Source organism: Protopterus annectens, chromosome 3.part1 (assembly GCF_019279795.1).
Source record: "Protopterus annectens isolate FY-2018-M chromosome 3.part1, PAN1.0, whole genome shotgun sequence".
In the NCBI taxonomy this organism is placed as follows: Eukaryota; Metazoa; Chordata; order Ceratodontiformes; family Protopteridae; genus Protopterus; species Protopterus annectens.
The window spans coordinates 853332887-853346655 of NC_056732.1; the positions used below are offsets into that span (position 1 = coordinate 853332887).

General features: G+C 37.5%; 1 protein-coding gene across 1 annotated transcript in view; it reads left to right on the plus strand.

Moving 5' to 3' along the window:
• FBXO15 (F-box protein 15) overlaps nucleotides 1-13769 on the plus strand; it is a 1391649-nt gene that overhangs the window by 220083 nt on the left and 1157797 nt on the right. The gene's annotated exons all lie outside the window — the stretch shown is intronic.

Here is a 13769-nt window from a genome sequence, read left to right on the forward strand (position 1 = left end):
TACTCAAATGGAACGTTATGGTGAGTACATAACTTCATTTTTTTTATTACCTCACCATCAATTTAGAATGTCTTTTCTTGCCTGGCAGATAAGATAGTTTGGAAGATCTTTTCCATATGTTCACTTTATGCCCCATTTCACAATTTAGTACTGTAATTTATTTATTTGCATTTGTTTACCAGGGACAATTTTGGGCTCGGCCCATGAGATTAGAGACAAAAAGTATACAGAAATTGCTGTCCATTTTCTAGTTTACACAGGACAAATAAAATTAATGAAAATTAAAATTCAAGTAAAACAAAGTAATTGAATGTTTTGTTTTTTTTCGACTACAGCCATTAACTCTACACAAGTTATTGCTGCCACAACAGGCAGCATATTGCATTAGTTATCAAAATGACTCCATTGACTGGCAGATGCACTTTACCTCTACTACCTTACTTCACAGGGTTTAAAGGAAGTTGAAGGATATAGTATGTCAGTTTTACATAGATGAAACATTCTGTGACTACAGCGCAATGTCGTTTGATTTAATTTTAATTCCAAGATTCCTCAGTGTTTGCTTCTGTACAGCCTGAGATAGCACAACAGCTTTCCTTTAAGACTTTCCCAATGGAGTTCTTCAGTTAAGATCATCAAGAAAACCTCTCTATTATGATTTGTATTTTATGTTGCAAAATATTACTCTCCTTCTGTTTGAACCGGCAGTTAAAGTGGAAATAAATACTTACCTGAAACACTTATCTGGTTGTTCTGATAGTTTTAGAGTTGCAAGATTTAATGTGCAAAACACCTTACTTAGTACTCATCAATGAATGGTGCCATTGATGACAAATCAATCTTTTTTAAGACAGTTTTTAAGATTTAATAATACAAAATCAATTGCAGAAATTCAATAAATTGTTTTTAAAATAATGTAAACCTAAAATTAACTAAAGTATTTACATTTGTGTCTATTAAATACATTTAACAAATCACTATACAACAAATAACATTGTCATTAAGCAACACATGAATTCTTATCTAATAAATTTTTAAGTTAGACCACAGATTGTATGAAAAGGGTGTTCTAGCAGTTCTTGATTTAATAGTCATTTCCAATTGACATATTTCTGTAAGAATTCTTGAATTCTGCATATAGAGGAGAGAGTTCAGATTTCCAATTTCTAGTTATTACTTTCCTGGCTACTGTCAAAACAAACCTTAATAAGGAGTATTTAATTCTAACGCAGTTGGGAACCAGGGTATTGAACAAAATCAAAGATTTAGAGTAAATCTGTCTAAAAAAGCTTGAAGAAAGCAATTTTTTTCCAAATATTGCTTTAAAGCTATGCAGTCATAAAACATGTGACCAGTCTGCTTTTGTTGTCTGTTGCATCTTCAGCGTAATACCTTTTCTTTGCTGATCAGTTCCAATTTTTGAGGTGTATAAAAGGCTCTATTCATATATTTCCATGAATATAATCTCCATCTAATTGAGAATGTAGTCCACCTAGATGAGTCCAGTATTTATCTATCAGAAGGCAACTTATTGATTGATATGAAATGGTTCCAATAGTTTTCTAATATATTTTGTTTCATTGTTAATTATTTTATATATGAAAGTTTACATTTAGTGGATGTATCTTGGTGAATAAGCATAGTTAAAAATGTTATTAGTTTAGGTGTTAGTATTTGTGAATTTGGAAGGATTGCATTGATTTTGCCAATCATGAATTGTCTGTTATTGGATTTGCAACCATGAGTTTGTTTAAATCATAATTTGTTGTCAAATGATCCAATGGGATTAACTTATCACCTAAGAACTGAAACAAAATTTTTTTCCTTTAAGATATCAAAAATTTGAAGTGGATATAACCTCCTTTTTATAGGTGATGGAAAACCTAGTGAATATCCAAAGTTTGTCATGTTTATATATATATATATATATATATATATATATATATATATATATATATATATATATATATATATGTGTGTGTGGTGTGTATAATAAAAAATTCTGGAAATCCTTTAATAAAATGTTCATATAGTAGGGAAAATTATTTGGTAGTTTATTCAGGAGAAAATATTTTTTAAGATCCAAATAAATGGATTATCCAGTATTTTAAGTTTTAGAGCTGGATCTGTCAAAGGATTTCTTTTTTTTTTTTCCCATCTAGCTGAATATTTTTAATTAGTTAGGGAAAGTTTTAATCACTTGTGCTATAGAATATAACTATCAGATTAACCGATCCCTCCTAAGGACCAATCCCTCATATGTTGAGTAAGAGCTTTTCTGTTTGGGTACCACAGGAACTTCAAAAGCATTGTGTTGAATTCTTTTATCAGTGTTTTTGGTGGCATTAATGATGTGGATTTTATAATAAAGTATCTTGGGTAAAATGATCATTTTAATGAATGCTTCTCATCCATTGTAAATAAGAGTAACAAAAATACTGTTTCAGTTCAACAAAAGCTCTGTAGCACTCCTTCTGAAATGCAACCACACCACCACGATAGAACAAAACAGTTCCTGTACAGGACAAACACTGGAAACAGCTCTACTGCTAAGACTTGATGAAACCAATAGTAGATTTTATTTGCATGAAATGTTGAGCGCTTTCACTCTCAAACATTGTGAGCTTCTTTCACTCACAAACATTGTGAGCTTCTTCGAAGCTCACAATGTGAGTGAAAGCGCTTAACATTTCATGCAAATAAAATCTACTATTGGTTTTATCAAGTCTTAGCAGTCGAGCTGTTTCCAGTGTTGCCGTGTAGAGGAACTGTTTTGTTCTATCGTGGTGGTGTGGTTGTGTTTCAGGAGGAGTGCTACGGAGCTATTGTAAATAAGAGTAGTTTCCACTTGGAAATAAGACTACTTATAGAAGAGATACTATTGTTATAATTTAATCTTATTTATACTGTTGGCTAATGTAACTCCAAGATTTGTTAAACAATCTGATTTGGCCAAATACTTAAGTTTCTGATCACAAAGGTTAGTATCTGAATTTATGGATAGTATTTTGATTTTATCAAAAATCAAGCCAGATTTTTTTTTTAAAATATTCCATTAGATCAAATATAGCATGTAATGTTGTATTTGATCCTTTAATAGTAAGGAGAATATAGTCAGCAAATAGTTGCACTTTGGAGGTTTTTACAGAATTCAGATTAAATCCTTCAGTGTCAGAATTCATTCTTATATAATTAGCTAGAGGTTCCATTATAAGAGTAAGTGGAGAGGGGACAACCTTGTTTGGTTCCTTTATATATCGGAATGTTATGTGAAAGATACGTGCCAATCTTTAATATGCCTGATATCTATTATACAGGTGCAGTACAAGTTGTATGAATTTATTAGGAAAGTTTAATGTTTCTAATATAAGGAAGAGGTAATCCCAATTGAGTCAAAGGCACAGTTTGTTCAAACTTATTAATGTTAAATTTTTCTCAGATTTGACAGCATGAACAATTAGTTAATACTCTTAATACTGTCGTATTTCTATTTAAAATAAAACCTGTTTAGTCTTCATCAGTCAACATTTGGAGAACGTTCTTCAGTCTATTAGCATAAATGGAGAAGTATTTTATAGTCTACACTACATTCAAAAGTGAGATTGGTCTATATGAGCGTCTAGAGGGATCTTTGTGTCTTCAAAATGGGTGATAGTGTATTTCCAAGAAGGAGGCAGATTGAACAAATCCTGACACTGGGAAAAACTTGATGCAATAAAATTAATGCTTCTTTTGGGTAGTATTTTATAGATTTCTGGGATAATTCCGTCGTTACCTGGGGCCTTGTTTTGTTTTAAAGCATTGATTTGATATTTGATTTCTGACATTGAGATTGTTTTATCTAAAGCATTAATCTGTTCTGTTAATTTGCTATTACTGTGTTTTTTAATGAAAGATCATACAGATTCTTTAGGATCTAAAGTAATTGAACTTTGATTTAATATTGTTTAAAATCTCTAAATTCCATTAATATATCCCCATTTCAGTTGCCATCTTTTTGTTTTTGCCTGAATAGATTTCCTGAATAGATTTCCTTAATATGGTAAAGTTTACCACGTCTCTTGGTTTTGATGGCCAGTTTATTTAAAGACTTAGGGTTAGTGGGAAACTGAATTTATATCTTTCTGAGTTAATTTTTGGTCTTATGATTCAAAATTTCAATGTATTTATTATGTAAAGTATTAATTTCTTCAACCTACAAATTTTGTTTGATTATGTGATTTTGTGGTTTTAATTCATCAGTTCTCTTGAAGCATTTTTATTAATGTACCAACTTATTGTTTTCCCATAAAGGTAAGCTTTTAGAACAACCTAGATGTAAATGTTAGATGTCCTTAGTACTAATAAGAGTAATAACATTTTTTGTTTAAGAATAGTCAAATCCTTTAAAGTCTGATGGGGTAGTTAAGTATGCTAGAATTCTTAATATGAGTACAGTAGTTTGGATTTATTAGTAGTTCAAAAGATATAGCATTATGATTAGGTAACTGGCACATATGTACTTTAAACTTGGTTAAATTGTTGATTAACTGATTAGAAATGTAAACTGTAGATTCTAGAATATGAACCATGCATTTGAGAAATATGTATAGAAAAGAGTTTGAATCAGCGAAATCTTGGATGTTTCTAATATGACATGTATCAGCAAATTTGGTCAAGTTTTTTGCTGATGTTACTCTTCTCTTACTAATGGCAGTAGAGTATTTTGCATTGACTAGACAATTGAAGTCCCTTGCTAAAATAACGTTTCCTTTAGGAAATTGTACTGTTTGGTTTAAATGTTTAGCTGTGTGAACACCTATACCTGGTGTCCTGTAAATATTAAGGTTTATATTTTCTTTTGAAGTTCTAGTGTAACAGCTCAAAACATACCCTTATCATTATATATCCAATTATTTTAGTGAATGGTAGGGAGTTATTCCATAAAACTAAACTAACACCTATTTTCTTTTTTTGGTGATGTGAACTAGATAGTACTGTGTATTTTCTATTTCTATTTATATCATCCTTTAAGAGGTGAATTTCTTTTAGAAATAAATTAGGGTTAAAAAGATTCAAGTGTTTATATAAACTTCCCCTTTTGCAACTATTATTTAGCCCTCTAATATTGATGGATAAACATTTTATGGTTAACATAAAAAGTAATAATTGTTTTTTAAGAGCTGAACACTGATTAACTATACTCCTAGATTTTTATTCTTAATGTGTTAAATTATTTTTTAGATCTGTAGACCAAGTAATGAAAAACAATATTATAACTTGAATCTTTAGTTTTTAGACACCGAAGAAGAACGTGTTAAGTATGTACAAAAAATTAAGCTACTATATACCCACACTCTTTTCATGGAGTTCAAAATGACTTCTCACTCAGACCTGTTTGAGCTGACCACCCTTTCGCTAACAATAGTTATCCCCCACTAATAAAACCTAGTAAATCTTATAAATTAATAATTATCCCAGAAAATTATGTATACCCTACATACTCAAGTAATCATATGTACATTTTTTGATGTATATTTTTATTTTCTGAGGAACATATAAAACGAATGCTATTTATAAATTATATATAAACAGCTAAGATAATAGTGGATTGTAGACATTACAAATTTAAAAATCAGATGGATATTAGTATAATTTTAGTATAAAGATCAATCTAAATTAAATTGCAGCAAACTAGTAAAAGGTTTCGTTTGTAAGAATTTCTCCATTGCATCTCTTCTGTATTGCAAAAAATATACAGTATAAATATATGCATTCCCATAAGTCTAGATAAAGATTGGTTTCGCATATTTTATCCTGTACAAGAATATCACACTAACATCTTTTAAAACACAGGCATTTTTTAGTGATAATGCCTTTGATAGACCTTGAAATATAAACTGTAAATGACCTATATATGTGTGTAATATAAAACATTGATATATGGTACTATAATTACTTGCCTTTCTCTGGAATTATCCAGCATCACTTTATCTCCATACATTACTGCAGTCTATGAACCATTTAAGACCGTGTTTTCCTATCATTTGGTCTATGATCTGTGACATTCATCACTGAACTCTATGGTTTTATGGTTTAAGAAATGCTTTTGGTATTCTGCTATACCAACACTTCAATATATCTGGGAAAATTGTACTACAAGATCATGCTGCCTACCACCTGCTGACTGTTATATTATGTCATAACTTTGGAAAATGCAGCCAAGGTAATGTTTTAATTGAGATTAGTGACTATTGAAGAGAGGCATTACTTTGCCTCCATTACCAAATAGTTAATATTTACTGAAAGATAGTGGCAGTAACATTGATACCTGAAACGTAGGTAGTTAGGAGTTATTTTGCTATTTAAAGAAAAACGTAAACATTTTGCTATAAATATTAGCCTTGGAAATTCTACTATGGGTTATGGGCCCACCTTTTTTGTTGGGAAACATTGTTTACATATAGGAAGACACGCATCAAATATCACCCTCTCAAGTTCACACAGCTTGATCAAGCATCAATGAACATGACCCTAATGAGACTGAAGAAAAACACCATTACCTCATGAGTTTGACATAAATGCAATTATATCTGTTGTAGGTCAATTAAAAAGACTAACACAAATAACTAATAAATTAATCTGACAAATTTGAATATTGGCACAAACTTCCTTCTCTATCTATCCTTTGCTAACACAGTATATTGAGGTATGGATGTCTCAATGTGTTTAGTTTGAATAACCTTCTCTTCTATATTTATAGACATCAAATTGTTCCTTATATACATCTCGCATCCGAAACCTCTGAAACGCCATAGGACTTCAGAACGACAAAATACTGGTGTAATATGAGTTAAAATCATGAAGTGGAAAAATAATAATTTAAAAAACAAAATGCAACACTTTTTTGAGAGGAATTTGTCACTGATCAGGGAGTTATTGTTCAACTCTTTGATATGGTCTTAGATAAGATGAAAATAGAAAGCTGTAACAGACTAACACTGATTAGCCTACACTGTTTAGTATCCAGGAGAATGCAGTGGTGAGAAGTGCTTTCTATCCTGAGTCAAGCAAGCCTACAAAAGTCTTGCTAGCAGCTTATGATACTGATAAGATTGTAACTATAATGTCCATAGTCTGAAATAAAACATAATACTGAGTTATTTTGTCAGCTGTATCTGTAGTTCTAATATGATTTTAGTCGTATCCAAATTGACTGCTTTGATGCCTTCAGATCTGTATTTTTATATACAGAAGTTCTAGAATATGCTCCTGTTTAAGTAGGAATTAAACCACCTCCTAAAAATGTTATTCAGGCAATTCATATGACAACTGTCAAATATTTGTTTACAAGCAACTCAGAATTACAAATTGTTTCTTCGTGAAAACAATCAAGCTCAAACACTTCTGTGGAAGCTGGTTACAACCCTTAAAGTTATGCAAAAGTTCATTTGTTCATTTGACTAGTATTAAGAACATGTATTTCTCACATAGGCAATCAAGTCTGATAAGGAAATTGGAATGCCAATACATATGTAAATAAAGTAGCTCCATCCTATGAACACAATAGATGCTATTCTGAATATAACACTTGGTAGAAAACTTTTAAATCGTCATACCAGCAAAATAATGTCTGTTCTGTTATATACAGATATATCTCTCAAAATCTTTATTCTTAATTCTGGACAAAGCCAAAAACATTGGATATGAAAAGGCTCGGAATCGGACTATTTTGCTGCTTGCATCTGAACATTCTATTCATTTTCCTTATGATGTCAAGGTTCACGTTTCTCCTCTCCGGTTGATGATGGTGCGATCGCAGAGCCTAATAGAAGCTAGAAACACAAGATCACCACAAGACCATATCAGTTTAACACAGGTTGATAAATCAGCGAGAACAATTCGAACTGTTCAAAACAAGGAAAATGAGCTGCAAAATGTAGAGGTGGCTCGTGAGCTTACAAAACGGGCATTCAAACGGAACTTAGTTTAAAAATAGATGTTGTGGCCATTATTATAGATGAAGAAATAAAGTATTGTCAAGCCAACATTTTGACCATGCACAACTAAATCAGCACTGCTCAGTGAAATAATGGCAGGCAGAAATACCTCACAGTAATAAATAAAAACAAAGTAAATATGCAACAAACCGCATTTAAGTCAGTGGCTCAGAGCCAAGCAAACCAAAACCAATCCCCCCCCCCCCAAGCAGTATGTATATAGACAGACAAAACCCATATTGATACAAGAAACAGTAATAAGAGACCTTACCCAACAGACTCTAACATGCCTCTGGAGACAAAAATTGAGTAATGAAGAAATGAATGAAAAAAGCAGACCTGTTAAAAAATAAAGTGGAAGCAGAAACAGTTATTTATCCTTCAGATTCTTTTCAAAAGTCTTCCAGTTGCTATTCTCCACAACTCTTTTCAGTGAAATGTTTGACCAGTCCATATCCTCTAATGTGAAGTTGTTAAATCTCGCCATTTATTCTAACTGATGTCCGACATGGCCGATAGCAAAGCTCGAGGTTTGCCAGTATCTCGAGACCAAGCCCCTTATCCCACAATGCACTGCTGGAATTACCTCAGATCTAGTTTGCCGCGGCAAGAGAGATCTCTGATTCAGCTAGCTCGGACCATCTGTGAAAAAAAATAGCAAGTTTTGATAAATGTCTTTTTTCTCCGATATTTTCATATAGACAGTTTGAGTGTTGGTGTTAAAATTTTAATAGAATCAGTAGTTTCTGATAGTGCCCTGTTGGCTTAGTTGTTTTGTGTGGGCCTTTTAGCCCTATTTAGTTAATAATCTCTTTTTTCTTTTTTTCTTAGGGTTTTTCTTAGTGGGCCTGTTTAGCCCTGTATTTGTAAATTTATAGTTGTCATAGTGCCCGGTTTTGGCTTAGTTACTTTCCTTAGTTTGGGTCTTTACAAGGAAAGTAAGTACTTCACATTAGTTTCAGTATACTGTTTTTTGTTTTCTACTATTTACTGTCTGATGACCAGGAAAAGTCCCATCCTAAATCGGGATTCAAGAAATGCCCAGATTGTGGGCAGAAAATGTCCATCACTGACGGACACATTTAATGTGTTTACTGTCTGGGAGCTAAACACCTCCAAGACACTTGCAGCATTTGCCATTCCTTTTCTTCAAGAGTCCTCTTGGAGAGAGGGAGGAAGCTAATTGACAGGGGATTACTGCAGCATTCCTTTTCTTGGGTGTTGTAGCCATGAAGGTACTAGCATGTCTTCCAAACCTTCAAAATCTTCGGATCCCAAAGTTGCAAAAAAGGCAAACTTCAGAGGGAGGGTCATCCAGTTCCACAGACCTCAGAACAGTGTCCCTTTGATTCGGAGCCAACTCCCAGTATTGGAGCCGGTCTCTGTTCCCTCTTCTCCTCTGCTCCAGTTAGCACCTTCGGTGCATTCATCCAAGTCTTCAGTCAGCCTTTCAGATTTGGACATGGATCGGCTAGTGCAGAAGCTTTTGCAGGCACCAGGACTTGCTAAATTGTCAGCCTGGACCAGCTTGTCTGTGCCGAAGGCCATTGAACTGGATTGGTCTACTCCTCCAAGCCGTACTGGACCCTTGGAGCCGAAGGAACCAGAACCGATTATTGTCGAACCATTGGAGCAGATACCCGCACTGGTTATCGGCTCAATCTACTCTGATGTCTTCGGTGCGACTGAGGATTCTAGGAGCTGATGCTTTCCCGTCTGCTCCGGGGAGGATAGTCAGACCGATTTGGTCGGTGCCGACTTCCTCTCGGGGCTGCGGCTCGGATGAGCTCTACTCCTACCTCGGGCTTGGAGCCCATGGTTTCGGTGTGGGAGGATCGGACGGCCCTTTCGGGTCAGTCTACTCCTCTTCGGAGCCATGGCGCCTTGGATGCTATGAGGAGAGTCCAGTCTCCCAAGACAACGTCAGCATCTGTTTGGCCTTCCCTCTCCCCTCAAGCTCCTGTCTGTTTCTTCGTCTACCGGTCCCCCTAAGCGTAGAGACCCTGAGCCTCAAGTACCCACACAGGGCATCCCCTGCTCTTCTGAGACCTCCCCAGATCCCCCACTGAGGAGGTGCCCAGGAAGAGACTGCAAGAGGAGGCACTTAGACTCCCCACAGGAGTCTTTGACATCTGACACGGGCTTAGATGAGTCAGAAGGGTCCCCTCGATCCCCCTGTGAGGATCTCTCCTTTGCAGAGATTAGAGATCCTTAGTCACAGGGGTGATTGGCAGTCCAAGACCCCTACTGAGGACGAGTCCATGCTCTTGAAGGCTTTTGGGTCTCAACCTTCCACTTCTTGGGTGTCTCCACCTTACGACGAGCTCATGGAACTGATCTCTCTTAGGGCGTGGGAGTCACCGAAGGCCATGGAATCTGTCCCTCGCAAGCCAAATAAATTCATGTCTGCCCCAGTGGACAAGCCATTTTTGACCAAGGGAGTGCCTATTGATGCCATGGTGGTAGTTGTAGCCACCAAAAAGGAAATGTCTGAAACATCCGCATCTATCCATCCTCCTAACAGATTCTAGGATCATAGATAGATATGGGAATCTCATCTCATATCTTATGCAGCTGATGGTTCGAGTAGAGCCGCTAGTTCAGGCATTCCTCTCCGAAGACAAGCCTGGATGCGTCTCTGTTCCTTTGTGGAACCCTAAGTCTTCCTTTATCAACACCTCATTCGACTGCTCATCACTGTTTGGGCCTAAAGTAAAGGAAACTTTAACCAGGTGTGAGCAGGAAGGCAAGACCTTATCTGCCATTGGAATCCATTTTTCTACCCCTACTCGGCCCTACCCCAAGGGCCCTAGGGGAGAGAAAATGTGGTTCCGAAAAGCATAGGGAGCCTTTTAGGACACCCTCTCTTGAGGCAGAGGAGGTGGTTATAACGGAAGATGCCTACCCCGTGGCAGAGGGGGTCTGCAGCAACAGGGGGTCACTTCTGTGGTAAACCATACCAGCGCCCCTGAAAGGGGGCCTGGCTATTCGGCTCTGGAGGCAGTCGGGGGTCGCTTGTCTTTGTACCCAGAAGCCTGGCTAAACATAACATCAGATACATGGGTACAAAGCATCATTTCCAGAGGATATTTCATACCGTTCTCTACCCCTCCCATTGCTGTAAACAGAATCCCAGATGTTTCACCCAGTCTCAGGGAACAAGCAATCATAGAGGTCCACAAATTGCTAGCTAGAAAGAGTCATCCAACCAGTCCAGGCAGACCAAGTTGGATTCGGAACTTACTCAAGATTCTTTTTGGTACCAAAGAAAACAGGGTACTGGAGACCTATCTTGGACTTAAGCAGACTCAACCAGTTCGTAAAGAAAGAGAAGTTCTTAATGGTTACGCTTCAGTCCATTCTTCCCTTCGTAGGAAGACACGATTGGATGTGCTCCATAGATCTCGGGGATGCATACGATCACAAAGATGAATAGACACTCCAGAGAGATCACCTGCTTTTCCGGCTGGGAGCCAACCATTACCAGTTTCGAGCCCTGCCCTTTGGTCTCACTACAGCCCCCAGAGTGTTCAAATGCATGCAGTGGTCACAGCTCACCTGAGGTGTCTAGGATTCCAGGTGTTTCCATACCTAGACGATTGGCTCCTCACCGCTACCACCAGACATAAATTGACTCTGGCAACACAATACACTGACACTCTGCCATCAATTAGGCATTGCAATCAACATCAAAAAGTCTGCCTTATTGCAATCGTAGCATACCGTTTTTATAGGAGCAGAGTTAGATACCTAAACTACCACTCCTATGTCTTCCAATCGAAAGAGTCTCACTTCTCCGCCAACACGTCAGCTCACTGGTGTCAAAGAACAAAGCTACAGCAGAGGTCTTGAAGGTGCTAGGTCTGATGGCAGCAATTCTGGCTATACCACTCACAAGGATGCATATGCGAATTCTTCAATGGCTCCTCTTTGCTCAGTGGTCTTATCAAACTACTGATGCACCACATGATTCTCATCACGGATTCTTGCAAGAGAGACCTTCGGTGGTGGTTGACGTCTCCATGTCACAATCGAAAGACCCTTTGTCCCCCCCAGTAGCCACTGTGACCACAGACACTTCCCTGATAGGGTGGGGGGGCATTTTCAGGGAAAGACTGCCCAAGGCACATGGACGGATCAAGAGTCTCATCTGCATATCAGTGTTTTAGAGTTGAGCAGTACTTCTGGCGTTGCAGTACTTTCAGGACTCTCTTTCTCTAGGAACTATTGCATTTCAGACTGACATGTCAGTAATCACTTGAGCAAGCAAGGTGGAACCAAGTCTTACCCCCTTTGTCTAAGCCCTCCGGGTCTGGCGATGGACTGTGTTGTCCCAGCATTTTCTGTTAGCAACGCACATCCCAGGGAAATCCAACATGATAGCAGACGAGCTAAACAGGGCGATATTGCTCTCAGGAGTGGTCTGTCAGACAGGTTGCGGAGTTGATTTTCTGCAAATGGGACCAGCCTTGCTGCGACCTCTTTGCCAGCCACATCTATTCAAAATGCAGAAGCTACTTTGCCCTAATACCACCTCCGGGACATCCCCCGAGAGATGCACTCTTACACGATTGGCTCCCAGGTCTCCTTTGTGCATTCCCACCCTTCCCATTGATACCTAGATTTTTACAGAAAGCAAAATCGCTGGGAAGGACTGTTATCCTCATAGCCCCCTACTGGCCTCTACAGATTTGGTTCTTGTTTCTCCACCATCACCTGTTGGAAGATCCATGGATCCTGGACCCAGTTCTGGACCTTCTGATGCACCCGTCAGGGGACCTCCATCCTTCCCTGCAGTCCCTGAAACTGACTGCTTGGCTAATCCACTTCCCCTAATTGCCAGGCTTCATTCAATTTCAGAAGATACAAGACAAATTCTCTTGTCTTCTCACAAGCCATCCACCAGGAAAGTATACGACAGTAAGTGGAAAAGGTTCTCAATTAGGGCCAACACAGAAAATTGACCCTTTCTGAGCTCTATCGTCCATTTTAGAATTCTTGACAGATTAAGGGGCAGCAGCTGCTACAGTTAGAGTCCAGTTAGCTGCCATCTCAAATTTCCACCTTGGATTTGGTGGCTCGAATGTTATGGGCCATAAGTTATCTAAAACTTTTCTTAAAGGTGTTCTTCACATGAGACCTGTCAAAATTCCCTGTTCTCCCTGGAATTTGAACTTTATGCTGTCTCAAATTATTCTTCCCCCTTTTGAACCAGCGTCTTCTTGTGATCTCAAATATTTATCCTGGAAAACTATTTTTCTAGTGGCCATTACTTCTGCCTGCAGAGTGTCAGAACTTCAAGCATTATCTGTCAGACCACCTTACATGATTTTCCATGCTGATAGCGCATCTCTCAGAACAAACCCCTCATTTTTACCTTGTCTGTTCTGAATCCAATATCAATCAGGTCATTGAGCTGCCAGTCTTTTTTTTCCCAACCACTCTAACAAATTGGAATACATGCTGCACAAACTTGCTGTACACAGGTCAGGTTTTATCTTGACAGAACTAAGGATATTAGAAAATCAGATCAACTTTTTGTATCCGTCTCAGAAGCCAGAAAAGGTAATCCAACTTTATCTAAATGATTATCAGATTGTATATCCTTTGTTTATGTGAATGCGAGCATGCCATTGACACAAACCCAAGGCTCATTCTACCAGAGCAGTTTCTACGTCTTCTGCCTTTCAAGCTAAATTGCCCCTTTACAATATTTGCGATGCAGCCACTTGGTCTAAGCCTCATACCTTTATCACGCATTACAAAGTAGATGAGGCTTCCAGAGACAGG